The sequence below is a fragment of the Cupressus sempervirens genome, chromosome 1 (genome assembly GCF_028749045.1).
Source record: "Cupressus sempervirens isolate cs-2001-9-10 chromosome 1, ASM2874904v1, whole genome shotgun sequence".
Classification (NCBI taxonomy): Eukaryota; Viridiplantae; Streptophyta; class Pinopsida; order Cupressales; family Cupressaceae; genus Cupressus; species Cupressus sempervirens.
The window spans coordinates 669,117,244-669,137,727 of NC_143118.1; the positions used below are offsets into that span (position 1 = coordinate 669,117,244).

Sequence of the window (20,484 nt, forward strand, 5' to 3'; positions counted from 1 at the left end):
GAGGAAGAAATAATTAAAGACTCCATCAAATCGGATGAAACCTTCAATGAAGCAGAGCAATCCTAGCATGAATCCAATAAGGTGCACCACACACAAACCCAACAACCAAATCAAATTCAACAAGCAACTAAAGGAATTTCTCCAAGAGGGTTTAGAGGGGAAAGCCCTCTAATTCTCAAAACATGAAAATAAGAAGTGGTGATAAAACTCACTTTTTGGCATAATATAAGCACTTTTACAAAGTGACTTATAAAATAGATTATCAACCCACTTAATAATCTATTTACCCATTTTTTCAATTAAATAAATTGATCCCATAAAAATTAAACTCAACTACCAAAAATTAGTTCATAATTAAATTAAATAAATAAAATTACCCAAATATAATCAAATCATCATTTTGATTAATATTTTTTACAATAAATATGGAACCCTAAATGCACAAATACACTTACTAGTCTAATCACATAATGCATTATGAATCTAGATCTACCAATTACCAGAGGTTTAATAATAATAGTAATATAGATACATCATTTATATAGGGATGGCATGGCTCAATATGCAAGGTCAGAATCATTATCTCTTGATGGTCATTGTCGAGGATATAGGTACACACTCAAATCCTACAGTCAGAGTGAATGTACCTGGTACCTATTAAGTAAACAATAAAACATCAAGTGTAGATACTCAGTATATAATAGTTGAAGCATAGACAAATGCATAGTCATGTGAAGGAGAATGAGACATATAGACCTCACAACCAAGTGACTCCGACTTTGTTTCTACTTCATACTATCACTAACAAGCAATCTATGCATAGAAATGGTACATTACATCATAAAAACATACAATCATATGATAAAGCATTTAATTAATCAATTTCAACTATTGGAGCATATATCTACTAAAGGTCTAGATATATAAACCATCTTCCAAACCCAAATATAAGTAAACTATTTCTTGATTACTCTAAGCATATATCAATGGAAATAAATAACTAAATTACTCAACAACATATATAGCACAATACTTTATAGAAGAGCACATAATCATCCTTAAGCAACATAAATAACCTTAAACGTACAATACACCAAAAACATCATAAGGTACCATCATACAAATACAGTCAAAATAACACTAACAACATGATCAACATATGAGTCAACATTGTTGTAGGAACCATAATCAAGTACAGTAGTCCAATGAAAACCATTGTTCATATCTCAAGGGTACTCATGGAATAAAATTGTGATACCATATAAATATAGGCAACCATTGGATTGTAGCTCAATGAAATCATCAAATACATCATGAGTCTTATAATTCAAACATTTATCATAGCTAGTATATTGATATAACACATCACTCAAGTCACCCCAAAGGTGTAGACCACTCGTGGGTGCAAACATGATCACTCATAAATCAATAACATCAAGGTCACATCCATCAGGATGGAATACAGAAGGAAAAATGAGAGAGGCACTAAATCATCCTGCTGCCCCTTTCCAAAGACTAGGCTTACACCTAAAAGCTTGTGATTTAATAAAGAAATGGAGCACATCAAGTGCATAATAAAAATCTATCATATACAAGAATAGCCAAGTGACTTCTCCACAAGTCAAACCAAACTACTCCAATACTATCTAACCATCTCATTAACCACTGAAAAGGGTCAACCAAAAAAGAAGAGTATCAAACTAACACAAAGTCCTTTAACAAGGAACTTGATGTGTGCTAGGAAAACTCATCTAGTCATAGTCCCTAGACTAAAGTGCATAAAATGAGCCACTCTACTTCATAATGATGTGACTACTACAAATCAATACCTACCAAGTGACCACTCTCCAAGGTCAAAACACCACAACTTCCAAGTCAATATTGGAAACATGAGGAAGAGTCATCCCAAAATACTAAAGAACAATACCATGCCCATCAAGAGCATTCTTAGATTCAAATACAATCTCACTAAATCACACTCAAATATCAAAGGATGAGAATTCTCTACCAAAATTTTACTCTTCTAAGTGATGATATATCCAACTCAGAGTATACCAAGGTACAAGCATACGAAGTTGCATAATCGCAACCAAGAGCACTCTCATCAAGGAGGCTTAATGGTTCTCCTTCGTTACAAATGGATACTCACGACAAGACTTACTACCAAGCATAGGAACAACATGGTCTCTATGATATTGAGAGCTCAACTAACATTGTGCACTTAACCCAACTAGACATGGCATCACCTTTAACAAGGTTTTAGTAAATTCAATCAATGGATGTCATCACATGTTCAAATTCATGCCAACTAACACTATGGTAATATACACCCAAAGATACCATGTCCTTCTAGCCAATGTTGGGGATACTGCTCTCAACCTTCCACTAAAACCTAATCTTTGACCTAGAGTCTTATCATAAAGGGAGTCAAGACTAGTAAGGAAGTCTCTCCACCTCCACACTATGAAAGTACAAGAAGAGTTAGGAAAACCTACAATACAACCATACATCCAAAATTTCATCCACCAAAACTACATCTAGCAATGCATCCACACCAGCTCACTCACATTACAAGAGGTAAGAACAAGAGAAATTCATAGTTATCAAGACCCATAACACAGATCAAGACTCTTATGTGTACTAAGTCACACTCAATCATCCATAGATGGCATTTTCATGAAGAAAAGAAGAACTCGCTGTCTATAATTCACATCCCCAAAACATACAAGAATCACAAAAAACATGCATGCAACAACATGGATCCCAACTAAAGAATAAAGTAGGTTATGGAGAAATTAGGATTCATCCTTTAAGACTTCACATACAAAATTTAAACTTATCCAATGACCATGAATCTGATTTGTGATGATTAAATTGGCCTCTACTTGATAAATTGTATCTAAAAATATCATCATATTTCTTCAAAAATGGTCAAAAATACTCTTTGATCATGAAATGATACTATTGGCAGTTTACGATATTATAAAAGGCTAGTCCCAAAATGACCAAATGTATTTCAACTATTTGGTTGTATGACAGTTCATTAAGCAAAAAATGACCTTCGCTCTAGGAGCCATAACTTTGACATCCTAACTCTGATTGAATCCATTCAAAAAGAATCAGAAAGATCTCGATGAGCTCTACGACATGATGAAACTAAAATGATTAGGAAAACTATTTTGGAACCACACAAATGAATCGAGCATATCCTAAATAGGTAATCATGACTATTAAAACATGCAACAAATAAAATGTCATGAACAATATATTCTCATCTAACATTAACTCATACATAGGTACAAACACTTATGATCACCCGAAAAAGGGATTCACAAAATAATGCATTTTAAACCAAATAACATTTATTAAATACATATATTATATCAGTTCTTTCTTTCTTTCATGCACAATGTAAGTTTTTCTCAATCATTTAAGAAAAATACATTCTCATTAACCTTGCTACATCTACTCATTAACACACTAATATGTTCAGTGTGATGTCCTCCTTCACGTATACCATTAAAGGTATAAATTGAATATGAGAGAGTCACAACACAAAACTAGGTAACAATAGAAAACATTCAAAATAATCACCATAAAATGAAAGAAAAAACCCAAATGTGGGAATTGCTAATTCCAAGAGTGAATCCCAAAAAGTGCATATTTCAACATTAAGTCAAATGTGACAATTCTCACAAAGAGGGGGAAATTTTGGTGGCTAGACCAATCAAGGAGGATACCAAAATAATGTCATCCCACACAACACATGGAAAGGTTCACCAAAAATATAAGATAAGGTATCAATCAAATTGTATTTACACATGATGATTGAGAACAATCATACAAAAGGGATTAATCACCACACCCTACTAAAGAATACATCATCCTAGCAATTTTAGAGAACATGCTCACACACATCAACATTAATCCCAAACATATGCATGATTATATTATCTTCATGAATGCAAAAATATTGTTTCCTAATTGCAAATTTCTTTATTCTTTTTCATGCAGTCAATAATTCATACTATGCAGGATTACAAGGTGCAAAATTCCAGGCTTACATGATGCCATTGAACAAATAGTTATAACTAATGTCTCATAATCACATAGATTTTCCAAAAGGGTTAAGAAGCAAGCAATTTGGGGACATATGTTACAACCCCTATTTTGTTAATTTTGAAAATTCTATTTAGTCATTGATATTTTAAGCTAATCCCTAATGGTTGGGTGAATTGGTTACTCATCATTGATTTCATATGGATGGAAATATTGATTATTCGTTATGTTTCATGTGGAATTGAAGATGTTGGTTAATCGTTATGCTATTGCACAAATTGGAAATAGTTAGTAAATATGGTTATTAGTTATGATAGCTAAATTGCATTTGAATGATGTGGAAATATACTTTCAACATCTTATTTATTCTTGCGGGAGTGCAGCGAGGGGGGGCAGAAGCATTGGCAAAGAGGGAATAGGGCTCAAGCGCACCAACCTATCACCAAGCTAACAGGTATGAGCCTAAACCACCATGGTCAGAGGAAAGTAAGTTGGGACAAACTAGACAATGGCAAGTGTCTACCATGAGATAACTAGCTCACCAAATGTGCATACATATTTATATTTCACATAAACAAATAAAAGAGAGCAAAATTGTTACATTTGTATTTCACTCAGTGAATGTGTTCCGTTTGTTGGAAAATTATGCCATGTTATAGATAATATCCATGGTACTTAAGTATAATTGTACGCAATCACTATACATAGATATGTATGTATGTGGATAACTCAGAGTAACACATATGTGCATATGTGTACTTTAATACACATGTACATACATGTGCACTCAATTTTATTATTTATTGCATGTGTGTGTGTGTGTGTGTGTAACACCACATACAACTATACTTAGATAATATGAATCTTATCTATAATAGTTGGGGTGTAGGCAAATTACTAAGGACTTAAATTAACTCATATTCAAGTAGCCTCTTATATTCTTTTAATATTTTGGCCACCTTTTCTATTTATATTTTATCAAGAATTTCAAGCTTATACTCACTAACTTGCATATCTTTAATGCACATAACTCCTTTATCAAGTTCAAGACTTCTATAACCGAACACTATTCTATATAGTGGAAAATTGCAGCCACTTAGGGGCTTTCTCTACATTCTTCTTTGAAAATGTTTGTCATTCCATTATAGTTCTTACCAAGGAATTTTAATCCTTCTAGAGGCATTGAATATTGGCTATTTAAGTCTAATATTGAAGAGACTTGGAGCATTCAAAACATCTCATTCATAATGCAATGCATCTCTGTCAAGTCATAATTATTATTATTCTTTCTATACCATTATTGTCATTCAATGTTAGTTTGAATGTATGTGTTAGTTCTTCTTTATTTTAATGGTTTGATTAGACATGAAAGATCATGTAGCAGAGTTTGAAACTTTCATGTACAGACATGCCAAACATGTGATGATTCATCAGCTCAAATCATTTATAATTTATTTTCTTATATTTGATTTATAGTGTGATAATGAGAAAACAAATCACGTGGGATCACACATGCTTCATGTTAAAACATTGTTCCATATGTCAATGAGAGCACAAAGGTATACTATGCTAGTTATGAAGTAGCTAAGAAGGCTTACCATTTTGGTTAAATGCATTATTTAAGAAATCTCTAGAAAGAATTGTTGATATTATCTTGGATTTTTCAACCAGCCTAATGTATGTTGGAGAATTACATCAAGAATCATCAAGGATGGCCATGTAGGGTAGAGATGTGTAGTTTAATTGATGCAAGATAGTTTGAACAATTCTCTGCATAAAAATAGAAATTTATATCCAAATCATATTAGAAAAATTGTAAACTAAAAATGGTAATATAGTTAGCTCATGGTGGGGAGTTTGGGGAATTTCTTGTTTTTCAAGTTGAGTGGTGAGAGATCAAACACACAGTGTCCATATAAATCCATGGCCAGGGTAGGGTTTTTTAGTGGAAAATGTTGCTACTAGGATCACTAAAAGTTGGGAAAACTCATAGTTGAATGCATAGATTGTTAGGAGGGTTCCACATTCTATCCAATTGTGTAGTTGACACTCTAACAAAAACATTCTCAAGTGAGAGGATGAGATGGTGTACATGTTCCTCATCCCATGCATTTTAGGGTCATTCTTAATTAAGAATGAGTGGGAGATACACTAGATCATTGGTTAGGTGGTTAAGGCTCTAACAATGCGTCTCCTATCCACCAATGCCAAGAATTCCCCAAGATGGAATGGGTTTATGTTCTTATCCTAATATGGTTCAATCTTAGCAAGTATTTGCAATCCTTTTCATTATTTATTTCAAGATTAGCTATATATATGTATGGATGTATGGATGCATGTATTATGTATATAGTTACATTTACTCCTTTCATTTATATGAAGTGATAGTTAAATGTTTCAATTAGTTAATGTTTAGTTGTACGTGTAAATTATTTGTTTTAACTGTAATTAAATAAAGTAAATCTTCAATTGGTAGTTAAGGCATTTCATGTAAAAATTAGTTAATTTATTATAACCATTAATCACATGCATGTGATTATATAGATAGCTTATTTTATTTATTAAATATTAGAAAATTAAGGGTTAAGAAAATTGGATATTACAACATGAGTCATTCACCCAGAAAATTATTTTCACCAATTGTCATAATACATAGTCATTTCTCTAAAAAACAAAACATTTTCATATTAAGACGAAATGTCAATATATACAAAACATGGTCTATTTCTTTTATTTTCAATCAAGAGAAAATATAAGAATATAGTGCACCATAATCCATGTGAAGGAGCGACCTGATAGGAATTCAAGACCAAACACGCACACCAATCATTGACTCCAAGGGGTCACACAAGTCGCACTTGGGTATTCAATTCCAACTACACTCCAAGGTTGACATATACACATCAAATATATGTTATGCCAAATGAGAACATAACCAAAATTGTCAAGGCATCCATACACATGGACCCACACAAGGGTCAATAAATACTCAAAATTTAAGAGTGACACAACAATATCATGGTCTAAAATGCTTTGATGAGGTTCTCGACAAGAGGTACAATCAGTCTCTGAGGGTCCATAACCTAGGAGATTCACTTCCTTCTACTCATGTTACTCAGGTCAATTCTACTGGATAAACAAGTTTACCACACTTAGATATCCAACTAACAAGATTCCACGAGCTCATGAAACTAAGTGCATGTTCTCACACCACCACAATCCCTACTGTGCAAGAAAAATATGCATAGAGATCACAATGCTTGAATGTTAGATCTGTTACTAGATGTGATGACCCAGGAATCTTTGGAAACAAGGACAAAACATACACTAACATATTTTTTTGTTAAATAGAGCATAGAAACATACATACATCAATCATGGCAGTTGCAAGCATTAAACTTTTTTGTCAGAAAAAGTGTGTTATGTCATCAGGAATAGTAAAGCATGTCTTAAGGGTGTGTGTTAGTAACCAAAAGGCATTCTATTATGACATGATGGTTGGGTCACAACCTTTCGGGATCTTTATGTACACTCTCCATTTGGAGATAGGATTCAAACAATGATATAAATTGTGTATTTGTGTATGATGTACCTAAGACATTGAAGCATTAATGAAATATATCTGGTTCCTACACCATTACATGTATTTCTGTATTATGTATTACATCTTCTTATTGTATTATGCATTAATGCAATTTACCGTAGGCAGTGAACATTTGGCATTGTTGCTGATACAGATCTAGGAAGTGATAGAAGTTAATGGCATATGGGAAACAATGGGCCCACCAGTAGAGCACAGACAAAGTAGCCATGAAGATTAAAGCATAGAGCTTTTCAATGGGAAATGCACCTTAAATAGAGAATTTTTTGCCTATTACAGGCATCGATTGAGACACACGTCTAAAGGGAAGTGGCACGAGAAGAAGTAAAGAGTGTCATGCAAAATCTCTTCATATGAATTGCATAGTATACTAATTGTTGTCTCACCTTCCCAAACTATTGGCACAGACCTTCCTCTCCCTTCAGAACCATCAGGAGGAAGTTAACTAGGAAAATCGAAGGCACCAGATCCTTGAAGATTACCACGAGAAAAGAAGAGGAGAGAGATGAATCCCGTCAGAACGGAAATATAAAATAAAATCCTGAAGAATATGAATAAACAAGAACATATTGTTATGTATCTTGAGTGACATAAATTGTAGTTGATCAATAATGAATAAACGTGTTATGTGATTTGCTTGTCATTGATCAATAATGAATAAAAGTGTTATGTGATTTACTTTATTGTGTATTGTTTTAAGTATGGATGTGTGAAAAATTTATTAATGCCAAACCAACTTAATAAGAATAGAAACTCAAGAAAGGAAATTGAGGAATTGGAAGCCATGAGGAAAGCATTACTACTCCAGCAACAAGACAAAAAGAGGCAAAGCTTACAGAGGAGAGCTGAAGGACAACTAGAGGAAGTGGTCAATGAAGGCGAGGAATTTTTCCAAGGTGAAGGAGAAAGGCGGAGTGAAGAAGAATATTTCAATTAGGAAACCAGAAACTTACTTGGGACCTCGACCCTTACTCTATGCACAGAGGCAAGGGAAGTCGAAGGAGGGAAAGAGAAGTCGGGATAGAGAAGAGAATACCAGTGCCACAAGCATTCAAGTGGTAGAAGGGCACAAAGATCTATCTAGCTCATACACTCCCAATAATTTGGCAATACCATATGATGACACACTAAATACTCTTGTTCCTGGAAAACTTGTGGTACCAAGACAACAAACACAACCAAGACAAACAATACAACCAACACAACCAATTCTATAAATGCATTAGACACCAGCTATGGCAAGACAAAAGTAGAAACTACCTAGATTCATGGGTGATGGTATAGAAGATCTTGTGTGACACTATAAAACATGTGAGACTATATGGACGACCAACAATGTAACAAACCAGGATGATTGGGTGCAACAATTCATGGATACTGTAAGAGGAGTAGCGATTGATTGGTTCTCTAATATGGGAAAACGTAGCCACATGGTCAAACCTGAAAAGGAGTTTGAGGTAGAGTTTTAGCTACTAAGAGATGATAATAAAATTGTAGCAAAAATCTACAACACCAAACAGGCGAAGAATGAGACCGTTCGTGGATATGGACGAATACTAAAGGAGTTGGAGGGGAAGATGAAAATCCCACTAACCGACGACTTGAATAAATGTTAGTTCATCGATGGATTAAAGCTTTCACTTCTAAGAAAAATAAAAATACTATCGTCGATGTATATATGGTGAAGTAATAAATTGAATGTACGGCCAATAGAGGTGATCCAGTTCCAAGCAAATAACCACACATCAGAAAATGAACAAGAGGAAAGAGATTCAAAACCATAGAGACAATATTCCATCTATTTGAATCAAGAAGTTTACATCAAATATGTCAGGTTGTAAGGCCTTCCTGGTTATGACCATTATCAATAAGAATACATCTTTACAAAGAAGACTCAATATCCAAACTTAATGCTAACTTCTAACTGCTATGCTTCTCCATCTTATCTCTACATCTCTGACTCCTTAAATGATTTCTCAATACTAAATGAATAATGGAGACTCTACTCCACAAAACCATCTACTTATACCCAATCAAGCCACAAGTTGGCCTAATAGGTTAAATTAAATAAACAATCACATTAAACACATATTCAAGCCCCAAGTTGACTTGCAACAAACATTAAACAAGAATTGTTATTCATCATGTTTTCCACAGTCAACGCACAATACAACCACATGAAATAAGCAAATACTTAGGATAAGCCCCAATTTTACAATGCATAACTAACTCATATGACACCATAAGAATATGTGCACTTAGACATAGGTCCATGTGCCATCCAATTATCCAAATCCAAGAACTCTATTCGATGAACCAAAGCACCAAGCATTTCCAAGAAACATGGTATAAGTTGAGCAACCCAGTATAAGCCAAGCAACACATAATATACATCGAGCAACACAGTAGGTGCCAAGCAATCCAATATGTGTCGAACAATCTAGTGTATGTTGAGTAGTCTGGTGTATGTTGAGTCCACTTAGTGAAGCTATAAACTCATTGATAACTAAGTCCTCCAAAAAATTTACCAAGCACTCAATATGCTCTTGCATCAATATAACAGAGTGATGGACCTTGAAATCAAAAGCAAGATGGGGAAGAAGAAGAAGAAGAATAAATCATCTGACAAGAACGATGACTCTTCTGGAGAGAGAGAAGCGATAAAGAATTAAACAAGAATATCCAAGCACTACAAAAAGACATGTTGCGTGTGATAAAGGAATTTAAGAACATGAAGAATAACCCTAGCTGAAGCACCAAAGGAGACTTATGATGTATGGATTGTAAAAAGGAGGGCCACATGAAGGGCTCTTACCCCAAAAATTAGTTTTGCGATGTCTACCAGATTGTTGGGCATCCCACTTAATAATGTTTGTTCAACATGAAAATTGGAGGCCACCAACAAATTTTAACGAAAAAAGAAGTATTTGCCTCAGGAGCTACGAGAAAGAGGACTGAAAACACTAACGTGGTATCATCAAAAGGATATAGGAACAACCGATGAGGAAGAGGTGGAAATAACAACAACAATAACAACAGAGGTTGCATCTATATACAATACGACCTAAGTGGGCAGCCCATGTTGCAATGGTGTGCCTATAATCAATGAGACCACATAATGTTTGTTCAACATGAAAAATAGAGGTCACCAAAAAGTTTACACAATAAAAGAAGTATTTTCCTCAAGAGCTACGGGAAAGAGAAATGAAAACACTAATGCGGTATCATCGGGAGGATATATGAACAACCAACAAGGAAGAGGTGGAAAACAATAACAACGGAGGTCACATCCGTGTACAATATGACCTAAGTGGGCAGCCCATGATGCAATGTTGTGTCGATAATCAATAGGACCACTTTGCCAAAGACTCTACAAAGAGTGAAACACTACAATTTTTGTGTAGATGGTGTGGTCCTTGAGACCATGATGAGTCAAAATACCCAAAGCTAGGGGTGAACTTGAAGAACATCAAAGGGAATGGTGAAGAAGTGTTAGCGGTCACTCAAGCACATGGGAAGAAAGCCACATACCCAAAGAGGAAAAAAGAATAATGCGGGAAGCCAAAAGAAGGAAAACAAATGATACTGTGAGTACCTCAATGAGGACTCAAGCGAAGCAAAACATCATAAGGCAGGTGATGCAAGCTAAAATCGCCATAAAACATGACCTTCTTCTTGCGATGCCACAATTAAGAAACGATGATATTAAACATGACACCATCCTCGAAAGCATCAAAAGGGTCGACGAAGAGAACATATGGTGAAAAGGAAAACTCCATTGGAAAGAAGATTCCTCTCGAGAAAAGGACTTGATGTTACTTGCAATGAATATGGGAAGACACCCCACAATGGTGGACATGGACATCCCTGGGACCAACCTGATGGACATCATTATAGATGGAGGTTCTAGTGTTAAGATATTGTAGGAGAAAACATGAAGGAAATTAGGGCAACCAACATTGTGGCCGTTGGCATTCCAACTACTAGGGGTTGACCAACATGGTATTAAACCTATTGGGACTCCAATGGCACTTAGAGTGATGATCAAAATGAAACCCTTCATCCTGGACTTCATAATGATCCCACAAAAAAGGAAGGGATATGACACAGTCCTAGGAAGGGGTTGGTTGGTGCAAGAAAAAGTGAATCGTGATTGGAAGAGGAATACTCTTTTAATGGAGATAGGTGGTCGCAAGTTCACAATCAACCTATGAATGTAGATGGTGACTAAAGATCTAGCATCCTCATCTGATTCTGAAGTCAAATTAGAAGATGATCAAGGGAAGAGAAGCATGAAACCTAATAAATAGGGAATCCTAGAACTAGAGGGATGTTTTGATGATGACCTGGATTGATTAAATGGACTCTTCCATTGGCAAATGGAAGACTGAATTGTTTCTAAGATGTGACATACTAGGGGTGGATGAAGGGGATGAAGGGGATAAAAAGAACACTTTCCCTATGAAATATGGGGAATATAAAGAAGGGGAGGCATGGAGAAACAAAACACCAACACATACATTCGACAAGGAAAAACCATCAAATATGAAGAACCTTTGGTGAAGAAAATGAACCTAGGGGACAAAGCTAATCGAAAGAACATTTCTTTCAATGGTGACTGGAACCTAATGTTGAAAGAAGTAACATTCACGATATTTATAGAATACAAGGACATATTCACCTAGACTTATAAGGATCTAAAAGGGATCATGCTTGAGTTGTGTGTCCATCATATTCCACTTATGCAAGGGGTCCTACCTATATGGAAGTGACCATGTCGAATAAACAAAAATTATGCAATACGAGTCAATGATGAGATTGCGAGATGCTTGATGCAAACATCATATTTCATGTACAGACAAGTGAATAGGTGTCTCTGATAGTAATTTCACTGAAGGAGGCCAACTAGATAAGGATATGTGTGGACTTCCATTATTTGAATGCAATAACTATTAAGGATCCATTCTCGATACCATTCACAAAAAGTATTCTAGAGGAAGTTATTGGACATGCTATCTATTCATTCATGGATGGATTTTCTAGTTACAACCAGATATCCATCATAGAAGAAGACAAGTTAACAATGACTTTGGTGGTAGAAGATGAAGTTTGTGTGTACAATATGATGCCCTTACAACCATGCAACGCTCTAGCAACATTCTAGAGAATCATTTTGCACATCTTTGACAAGATGGTGGTTGAGAACTTTAAGGCTTTCTTAGATGATTGGTCAATCTTGAACGTGGAGGATATGCACCTAGTAGCCCTTGGGGAGTGTATGGAGAGATGTTGATGGGCGAGGTTAGCATTGAACCCTAAAACATGCAAATTCATGGTGCCTCACGGGAAACTATTGGGACACATTGTGTGCAAAATAGTCTTGAAGACGGATCCAAACAAGGTGTGAGTAATTGTGGAGATGCAATCTCCTACAAAAGTGACTGGAGTGAAGTCATTTTTGGGACACATTGGGTACTATAGAAGATTTATTTTTTAAAATTATTAAGTGTCCTACCCACTAGACAAGTTGACTCAGAAGGGGGAGCCCTACACATGGGGAAAAAAGCAAGATGAGGCATTTGGAGAACTAAAGACAAGTCTAGTAGGAGCACCTATCCTCACATACCCAAACTGGAATAAGGAGTTTCATGTGCATGTGGATGCATCAAAATTTGCAATCGAGTGTCACTAGCATAGGCAGGTGACCATTTAGATCACCCTATTTATTTTACAAGAAAACTATTGTCAAAAGCCAAAAAGAACTATTGTACAACAGAAAGAGAAGCCCTCATAATGGTGTACACCATACAAAAGTGTTGGCATTGATTACTGGAAACTTCGCTCATGTTCTATGTGGATCACAAGGCTTTGGTGTACCTAGTGAATAAGTTGATTATTCAAGGGCAAGTGAGTAGATGGTTGTTCCTCCTACAAGAGTTTACAATTAGTAATGTTGTATGTCTCAAAAAGAGTCACATGAGTGTAGACCACCTGTCAGGGGAATCATCCAAAGGAGTAAATGATGACTTTATGGATGCACACTTCTTTTAGATTGTTGTACTCCCATCTTGGTATAGAAGCATTAGAGAATACATTTCAACGAAGTAGTTCTTGAGTGAAATGCAACTAAGCAAAATGAGCAAGCTCATGCTAAGGAGCCAAACATTTCAATTGATTAATGGTTTGTTGTATAAGATGGGACCCAATGAAGTCCTTCGACAATGTGTCATGGAAGACGAAGTGTCGATCATATTGAGATAAGCACATGAAGGCCTGGCAAGTGGACACATGGTACCTGACACAGCAACGCAAAAGATACTTTTTGCAGGGCTGCAGTGGCCTACCTTGTATAATGACACTAGAGAGTGGGTCATGAGTTGGGATACTTTCCAAAGGGTGGGAAGTCATTGAAGAGAGACTTTGTGTTTCTTAACCCTTTGCACTCACAAGAACTTTTTGAATGACGAGGGCTAGACTTTGTTGGACCCCTGAAGGCAAGCAAATCTCGAAGGTGTCGATACATTGTCGTAGCGATAGGATATCTCATGAAGTGGGTAGAAGCACAAGCCCTACCAAACAACTTAGCAATAAGTATGAAAAGGTTTATCTGTGAACAAATTATTACCAAGTATGGCATTCTGATCCAATTAATGAGTAACTGGGGAGGAAACTTCGTAAATCATATCATTTGATTGCTCAAGATGGAGTTCAAAATATGTCATTCCTTTTCGAGCCCATACTATCTGAGAGAAAATGAGAAGGTCGAATCAATGAATAAGATATCAGTATCAATGATCTATAAGTCATGCGAAGTCAAAGGAGAGGACTGGGAGGAAAAGTTGTGATCTGTGTTATGGACCTATTGCACCACTTATAAGGTTATGACATGACAAACTCCATTCCAATCGATGTACGGCCAGGAGTTTGCAGTGTCGTACAAGTTCATGGTGTCGATCCAAATGATAGCAATCAAGAATAGGTTGGGTGACATGGAGTCTTAAAGAAAGGTTGTACAATTTGAACAAGCTCGATGAAAGGAGATTAATGATGTAGTGGGCCAATGAAGTATTTCACCTCAGGCGTAAGGCATGGCATGATAAACACCTAAAGCTAACTAAATTCACACCAGGTCAACTCGTGTTGAAGTATAATAAGTGCAATGAGATTAAACCGTGCAAGTTCAAGGTAAAGTGGGTTGGACCATGCGAGGTACGCAAAGTCAATGATATTGGAGTGATCAAGTTGTGGACCTTAGATGGGAAAGAGATAGCCAAACCGGTCAATGGTTTGAAGCTAAAAATCTACCATCAGAGGAATGAAGACCAAAGAAATAATGTTGTCGGGAAAAGAAAAAAAAGAGAGGAGAGAGAGAGAGAGAGAGAGAGAGAGAGAGAGAGAGAGAGAACACCATATACAAAAAATATTGTATTGTGTTGAGGAGAAATATATGTGATAGCAATTAAAAATTAAAAAGAAAGTAAAGTGAATCAAATCAAAGACAAGAACATGGAAGTGTGAACTATCAAAATAGGAGCATATGAAACTACCGTACAAAGGTAAATAGCAAACAAATTAAGGCACTTACTACCGTATGAACTAGGATGCAAATAGCTCCATTAGAGAAGAGTATATGTGCTATTGTTTGAAGCAATGAGGAAGAGTACCAAGACATATGAAACAAAATACAACTTAGGAATATCATGCGATATGTATGGGGCATTAGAAACTACATAATGATATTCGGTGAAGAGATTGCATATTAAAAATACCACACGGTATACAAACGGATACACCTCCAGCAAATAGAAGTGAAAAAAGGGTGTATTGCACAGCACACAGAGGAATAACGAAGGGAGAAATAAAATAGAAAGTCCACATTTTATTGCATTGCATGACAAATAAAGGGAATTGAATCCATTACCCAGGAAGTTCAACCATTCTGCAACATCTAGTGATCATAGCTAATAACTATGTATATCATATGATAGATATGTATCAAGAGAGTAGCTAATACTGAGAAAGAAGGAAGATTGCAGCGTTGGTGAGCACAAGGGATGTGAAAGAAACAAGGGTCTCAAACTACAACTCTATGAGTGTCTGACACTATTCAGAGCATAGATTGAAAAAGAAAAGAGCAGTCGTACAAAAAAGAAGTAAACCAAAAACCTAGTTGTTTCTCTCACGGGCATAAAATACAAATCAAGAAATTGTTATGGACAAGCAACCATGGAAAGAAAAACTGCAGACACAAGCCAGCAGTTCAAGTTTGAGCAACAACATGTCCAAGAATGCTCAAGCACTACCTTCAAGAGTGAAATTTGCATGACGAAAAGACACAAGAAAAAAGAGAATATGACCAAAAGTACACACGCCTGCAATGTCTTATGTAATGCATCAGAACATACCATTCAAAGGGTTGAATGGCTTAGAGTGCCAAAAGTGGTCGCAAGAAACTCTAGATGATGACTTAGTGAAGGATAGCATAAGGAAAGCGCAGGTAGAGTGGGCGATAAAAATGCCTTTTTTTTTTGCATTAAATAATTTGAGGGTTCCTTGAGGATAATGATAGATACTTATGCTAGGCACTCGAAAACAATTTACTTTTCCTATCTAGACCATGATGTAGAAATATCCTTCAAGGAAAGGCAAAGGAGCTACTCTTAAACATGGTGTACAGAGACCTATTTGAGGCCAAAAATGAATCTCTAACAAGGACTTCCAGAGAAAGAGGGATGAAGAAATCAAATGTTAGAGAGGAACGAGTAGCGCTACATTATGGACTTGGTAAAGAGTAGACTTACGAGGTCCAGTCGTGCTTTAGACATATCATTCCCATAGGTAGCATTGATCAATGGGATTATGACGGGAAATGTATATGATTGGGTAGTGTTTCTTTTAGATGTACGTACGAATTTATGATGTTGCATAAACCATTTTATATGTCTCACTATGCTACTCGATTGTTTCTAGATGTAACAGCAAGATTGGTCCCAATTGATAGGTTTGAAATCAAGTCAGGATCATTAGCTCCAAGAGAACCTCCCATTATGCACTAGCACCATTTGGATACACAAAGAGGACAGAAGGCCATGGCAGGGCGCAAATGACATAGACAAGAGATGGACTCAGGATCCGAGCACAGGAACATGAACAGTGGCAAACAGGATACCTCATCCAAAAGTGGCAATGACACAAATGAGGGGTGTAGCATACATATGGAGGATGAGGAGATCAAGATAATCATGGTGACACCACTATCATTCCCACGGCCTCTTCTCTCCATGACACCTCATTTGACCACCACTGTGAGTACACACATTCCTACTTTCAAACATATTAGGAGACCTACTGACATGACTTAGGCTATAGTAGTGGTGGAGAGAGAACCAATGGGGATTCCATAGCCAATAATCATTCTTGATGCAGTAAGTATACCTGAGACCATTCCTGTACCAAAGACAGAGTCCACACCTCGCTAGCTAGGACTTCTTCAGAAGGGGTGATGGAGGTACCCAAGTAGGAGAAGACACATGATAGCCATGAGGGATGCACCTCATGGCACATCAACACGTCCAGGGATGCACCCTCCTTCCTCCTAGCTTATGTTTTGATGTATTGTAAGTAATAACATCATCTCCATTTTTGTATGTCTTTCAGAGAAAACTTCTTTTCTTTTTTTCTTTTTCTTTTTTTTTCTTTTTTTTGGGGGGGGGGGGGGGGGTGGGGGGTGTGGGTGATGATTTTGTTGACAATAATGTGTCATGCCATCAGGAATAGTAAAACATGTGTTAAGGGTGTGTATTAGTAACCGAAGGGCATTCTGTTATGGCACGACCAGTTGGGTCGCACCCCTTCAGGATCTTTATGTACACTCTCTATTGGGAGATAGGATTCATTCAGTGTTAGTCTTTGTTATCTACCTTGTGTATTGACATATAATTTACCTAAGACACTAAAGCATTAATGAAATACATATCTAGTTCTTGAAGCATTACATGTATTTTTGTGTTGTCTTACATCTTGTTACTGTAGTATGCACTAATCCAGTTTACCATATGCAATGACCAACCAAAGATTCCCAAATGTTTCATTACTTACAAACGCATACATTTTCCATTAGGATGATTAGCATACAAGGTTCATTCCATTACCCACAAGTGCATTAGATGTGACGTTCATTTTAATGGCCAAGTACAAATTCCTAAATGATTTACCACTCAAGTTCATTTCCAACTAAAACACAAGGTTGACAACTTTTCAAACCATCCCAAAAGTGTCTGATAGTCATTCTAATCCAAATTGGGACAATATAACTTCAAAATGGGTATCCAAAAAAACAAATTACAAACTTCCAAAAAAAATTGGAAGTGCTCACTATCCAAATAGTATCGTGCAATAAAATTCTAGAAGGGTTGTGATAAAATGCTACATTGTACGATACGAATCTCAAACTGGTGCGAAATTTCAATAATAAGTGGTGTGATAAAGTGCACCAATCCATGCAATGAAATGCATAACAACATTTCATTGTGCAATAAGATGTCATAAATGCGTACAATAAAATGTTGGCCAACATTTCATCATGTGATGCAATGCCTTGTGAAACATTAAAATAAGTACAAAAGCTAAAAATGAAAGGAAACCTCAACATTGGGGAGTACCAGATACACACAAATTGAGAAGATAAGCACTTGATTGTACCTCAAATAATAATACAACATATAATCAGTTAAATCATCTAACTAACTAGATACATGAATATCTAAGTATAATAAGAGTAATCCACACCAAGAGTGCAAGTACAAGAGTGAAATCAAGAGGACAAGCGAAGGAGGGATAAGTCAAGAATACCTTGTATCTGGAAGATGGTTGTCCATGTTATCCAATCCCAATAGTGGTGTAGGTAGAAACACTTCCCAACCTTGTGGAACCATAGGCCACCCTATCATGCTAATGGAGCTAATGACCTGAAAACAAATACACAAGGAAAAAATATTCAAGGCTTACACACACTCGAACCACTACATGACACAAGTACACAATGATTATGAATGCAATGCAATACATCAAGTCACTAGCCATACACATTATAGGATAACTATGTAGGGACTTTGGTGGAGTGTAATTATCTTGGCTTGTACTAGCCCAAGCTACATACTAGTATGCTCTCTTGTGAGACTAGAGAGCGTACAGACAGTGTGCCCTCGAATTAGTTCACATAGAAGACTAGCTACTATATAGACACAATGCCCTCGAATCAGCTCCCTCAAGACGCTTGACAACTATGCAAGTGTGTATATCGCTTATCTTATTTTAAGTTTTATTATCCCATGTTTGTCAATTTATTATCATTTTTTAGAACCTTCCCACATTACCTTGTCGACCACTTTCGTGTTATAGTATGTCTATGGCCATTTTGCCCCTCTACCTAGATACACATTCTCATCCTACAATGAGTGTCATAAGGCAATGCAAATTTCCAATCGAACTCAATGAACAATCACTCAACTAGGAGTTTGGGTCTTGCAAGATCTCGCCATAGGCACACTCATCTACACATGGGTGGGCACAACCAACTCCACGTAGAATAAAGATACAACAATATGCAAGGTTTGGATTTAGGAAATTAATCAATGAAACAAACATGATCACACTTGAGAAACAAACCATAAGGAAGCTCAAAAGCACATATCTCAATCGACCACTTTGTCGAGAGTGCAGATTCTCATGGAATCCTCCAATCATCTCGTTAAAACACGAGGATGGAATACAATGCCCAAAATACACCAATACTCAAAAATCCAACAAGAACCAAAGTCCATATTTACAATTAAAAGCATGCTTTCGAACCAAGATATAAAATATCTCAGAATGCCTTGTAATCATTTTAACACACAATCTAAGTCAAGTCAACCAAGCTGACATACAATTATTTGGTGGCACACAAAATGAGACAACACCCAAGATTCAAACATTATGGAATTCGATGAAATCAAAAACCCACTTCTTAAATGTGCACAAACTCTCAAAAATCTAATAAAATTCAGCTTACAAGAACACACAAAATCCAACAAGCATAACTACATAAAACTCATTTTCAAACATGAAAACACATAAATACTCATGCCTGTCCAACTAGGTCATGGAATTGCATGAAAATTGAGGGGAACACTAGTTCTCAACCCCAAAGCATTTAGCAAATGAAAGAAAGTCATTTAAAAATGTAGAAAAAATCAACAAGGTCTTGCATCACATGAATGGTAAAAATTCAAGAAGAGAGAGAAATAAATAAAGACCACCAAATCGGATGAAGTATTCAAAGAAGCAGAACAATCCCGACATGAATCCAACGAGTAGTTCCATGCATAAATTTGGCAATCGAATCAAACACAGTGAACAACTAAAAGATTTTCTCCATAGCATTTGGAGGAAAAAATCCTCTAATTCTCAAAATATGAAAATAATAAAAGAGGATAAAACTCACATTTTGGCATAATATAAGCACTTTTACAAAGTGACTTATAAAATAGATTATTAACACTATAATCTATTTACCCATTTTCCCAATTAAATTGATCCTAGAAATATAGAATCCAACTACCGCAAATTAGTCAATAATTAAATGATATAAATAAAACTCCTCAAATACAATGAAACTACTATTTTAATTAATATTTTTTGCAAAAATTGCAGAACCCTAAATGCACAGACACTCACTTCTCTAATCACATAATGCATTATGAATCTTGATTTAAGGTTACTAATAATAGTAATCTGGATATGTCACCCATACAGGGATGGCATTGGCTTAGTATGCAAGATTA

General features: G+C 36.0%; 1 long non-coding RNA gene across 1 annotated transcript; it reads right to left on the reverse strand.

Annotated features, from left to right (window-relative positions):
* Nucleotides 1-343: 343 nt before the first annotated feature.
* On the reverse strand, nt 344-18,629 carry LOC149579650 (uncharacterized). Its single transcript, XR_016352592.1, has 2 exons — nt 18,512-18,629; nt 344-654 (listed from the first exon to the last, which is right to left on the reverse strand). It is a non-coding gene; the product is annotated as an uncharacterized LOC149579650 (long non-coding RNA).
* Between the last annotated feature and the right edge of the window lie 1,855 nt (nt 18,630-20,484).